The sequence below is a fragment of the Cervus canadensis genome, chromosome 8 (genome assembly GCF_019320065.1).
Source record: "Cervus canadensis isolate Bull #8, Minnesota chromosome 8, ASM1932006v1, whole genome shotgun sequence".
NCBI classification, from domain to species: domain Eukaryota; kingdom Metazoa; phylum Chordata; class Mammalia; order Artiodactyla; family Cervidae; genus Cervus; species Cervus canadensis.
The window spans coordinates 87980173-87983933 of NC_057393.1; positions in this window are offsets into that span (position 1 = coordinate 87980173).

Genomic DNA, 3761 nt, shown 5'->3' on the forward strand with positions numbered 1-3761 from the left:
GTCAGCAGCCAAGCTGTAGAAAATCACTGTCTTGCTCCCATTGTGCATGTGGTTTTGAGCAACTTGATGTCCTCATGGACACTTGTTAATTACAAAATGTACCCTTAGCAACTCAGCACAGTTTTCTGTATGGACTTACTATGTATAAACTCATTAAATATTAGACTGTATCCACTAAAAGTTATTTTTATTTCAGAATAAGTAATATCAAGCGGGTTTTTCCCTAACCTTATGCAGTGGTTATGTGTTAAGGCCATTTTCACATATGACAAAGTTAATTCTTATTGCATAGGCTTTATCCCGCTATTCTCAGCCTTAAGGAGCAGGTTTATCATTAAACATATAAATTACTTTGGGCATGGGCAGAGAGTATAACAATACAGTCCTGCCTTCATTGATATCACAATTAACTTTGAAATGCCAGGAATCGTCTGCCCTGCTAACCCATTAAAATGCTGAAATTGATGACATGTCATTAACTGAAGTCTTCTTCAAACTCATGAAACCATAAAGCATAGTGCTCATCTGCAGAGCCAAAGATCAAAGAGATATCTATATAAAACAGTAAGAAGCATGCTCTTCATAGATTTCTTAATGAAGAACTGTGACGATGGTCAGTAGTGGAGAACATGAATATTAGCATCACTTGATCCTTGTGTAAAATGTGGGCCTGGGAAGTGGGAAGCCTGGATTGCGTTTTAAGAAGAGAACAGACATGAAATTTAGACTGACCAAAAAACTCTGGTGGTAGAGAAGCCGTGAATAGGATACTGTTTTTCCCACAAGGAAGGTGAATCACTAGAACGAGCCACCATGAATGGCAAAGCCACACTCTCTGCCACAGTCCCTGTGAACTAGACTCACGCAAACCTTTCTGAGAGACAAAGGCCCACCACTTTTAGTCCCAACCTCTGAAAGTTCTTGATTCATCTCACATCCTCTGAGATCAAGCCAATGGTTTGCTCTTCAGAATTTCCAAGTTGGGGGATGGAGCAGGGAAAGGGAGAGTTGCACGAGGAGGTGATGAAGATGTTTATAGATGCTCTGCCCTTTTGGGTGACTAGTTAGTAAGAATCAGTTCCAGTTCACTAGAGCGTTTGTGGATTTGGTGCTTACAAATTTAAAACCACTTCCCTAGTTCTAGCCTGGGCAGTTTATGCATGTTACATACTAGCAGGAAGGAAAGTAGATACAGTTGACTGGGTTTAATTCAACACCTGATTAAAGGCAGGTGGGAGGGAAATGTGTTTGTTATGCTCCTCAGAGGGAACATGATAAGATGTCCCCAGGAATGCATTGGGTTTCTGACCTATGACCTCCAGTTCAGTCGCTCAGCCTTGTCCGACTCTTGGCGACCCCATGAATCGCAGCACGCCAGCCCTCCCTGTCCATCACCAACTCCCGGAGTTTACTCAAACTCATGCCCATCTAGTCGGTGATGTCATCCAGCCATCTCATCCTCTGTCATCCCCTTCTCCTCCTGCCCCCAATCCCTCCCAGCATCGGGGTCTTTTCCAACGAGTCAACTCTTTGCATGAGGTGGCCAAAGTATTGGAGTTATAGCCTTAGCATCAGTCCTTCCACTGAACACCCAGGACTGATCTCCTTCAGGATGGACCGGTTGGATCTCCTTGCAGTCCAAGGGACTCTGAAGAGTCTTCTCCAGCACCATAGTTCAAAAGCATCAATTCTTTGGCACTCAGCTTTCTTTATAGTCCAGCTCTCACATGCATACATGACCACTTGAAAAACCATAGCCTTGACCAGACGGACCTTTGTTGGCAAAGTAATGTCTCTGCTTTTTAATATGCTATCTAGGTTGGTCATAACTTTCCTTCCAAGGAGCAAGCATCTTAACCCAAAGACCTAACTTCCTCAGTTCAGTTCACTTCAGTCTCTCAGTCGTGTCCAACTCTTTGCCACCCCATGGACTGCAGCACTCCAGGCTTCCCTGTTCATCACCAACTCCTGAAGTTTACTCAAACTCATGTCCATCAAGTCAGTGATGCCATCCAACCATCTCATCCTTTGTTGTCCCCTTCTCCTCTTGCCTTCAATCTTTTCCAGCATTCAGGGTCTTTTCAGATGAGTTAGTTCTTTGCATCTGGTGGCCAAAATATTGGAGTTTCAGCTTCAGCATCAGTCCTTCCAATGAATATTCAAGACTGATTTCCTTTAGAATTGACTGGTTGGATCTCATTGCAGTCCAAGGGACTCTCAAGAGTCTTCTCCAACACCACAGTTCAAAAGCATTAATTCTTTGGCTCTCAACTTTCTTTATAGTCCAACTCTCACATCCATACCCTAACTTCCTGACTGCCAATAATAAGAATTACACAAAAGCTTAAGCCCAAAGAAAGTCTTCTAGTGAATTTATAACAGGTTTAAATGAGCATCACTTCCAAAAGTGACATTCTGATATTTTAACATATAAGATTCAGGAACTGTTACTTAAGAAAAATAGATTTTAAGTTCCCTCTAGTTCATCTTAATATCAGAAAATTCAGCTATTCAATTATCAGCAGACTCTGAAACATACCACCCTCTGTTTTCCATCCCTAGTATCTGACCTACCAAAAATTTGCAGAGCAGCTTGGTTTTTCACAAGTAGAGATAAGAAAATCATCAGCCCCTTTGACATGCAAATACCCTTTGGCCGCTTATTAGAGAGCAGCATTAAGGGTTCGATTACCCATGTCTGGGCCATCAGCATCCGTCAATCAGCCCCTTCGGTGCTGATGTAAAGGAATTTTTCTTGTTTAAACATCAGCTCCTCCCTTAGCCTTTCCCCTGCATTGAAATGGGGAGGAAGGCCGCGTACAAGAGGGGATTCAGTAAATCATCTGCCTCGCCTAAATTGGTGCTGGCTTGGAGAAAATGGCTATAAATACACTTCTGCAGCTGGAGATGTCAGCCCCTGGCAGAGCTGCTCCATCGCTGTGCAGAGCGTCAATGGGGCCCGGGCGTCTGGATCCTCGCCCCTCTTCCCCATGACCGTAATCATTGATCGCAAACCAAGTGGGATCTCGCTGAATGCTCCATTAAACCGGAATAATTAAACATGGCAGTCATGGACTCTTCTAGGATCTGATTAAACACCTTGCAGAAGTCATTACTGAACCCCATCTGGGCTGAGAGCTTGCCAAACAGCAGGCTAAAACCCACAATTCCTGTTGCCATGAATAGAGAATTCTGAGACTGGGCTTTCTGTATCCTTGTAAATTGAGCACTCAGGGAACTCAGCACTGTTCAGAGAAAAAAGGGACACTCTCTGACAGCAGGGCACAGGGGTCTGAGGGTTTACCCTCAACTCCTTCTTGAATCTTTTTTATCACTACTCTTTAACTATCCAAAGACCATCATTTAGTCAACAACATCCTAAAACCATTTCATCTCTTGAGTTGCTGAGCTCTAAATAGAAGGAGGCATGGTGGTGACCTAGTTAAAGAGAATAGCATATGGGGGACATGCTGCTTATACTAATTCCATTGTGGAGATGAACTCTGAAATCCAGTGTTTCCTCCTAACTGAACAAGTTCTTGTTCTAGTCTTTCAAAGCAGGAGCCTCTTAAGAGATTTGCCCCAAAATGTAAAATTGAACTAAATTTGGCTACCCTAATGGTCTGCTGTCTCATTGTCTGTATGAGGATTATTCCTGTCAGTGACACTGATTTCCAAATGAGAAATTATATTGTTTAAATGATCTCTAATAATGTAGCCATGTGCAGAAAGATGCTTAAAAAAATCCCACCTTCACTCTT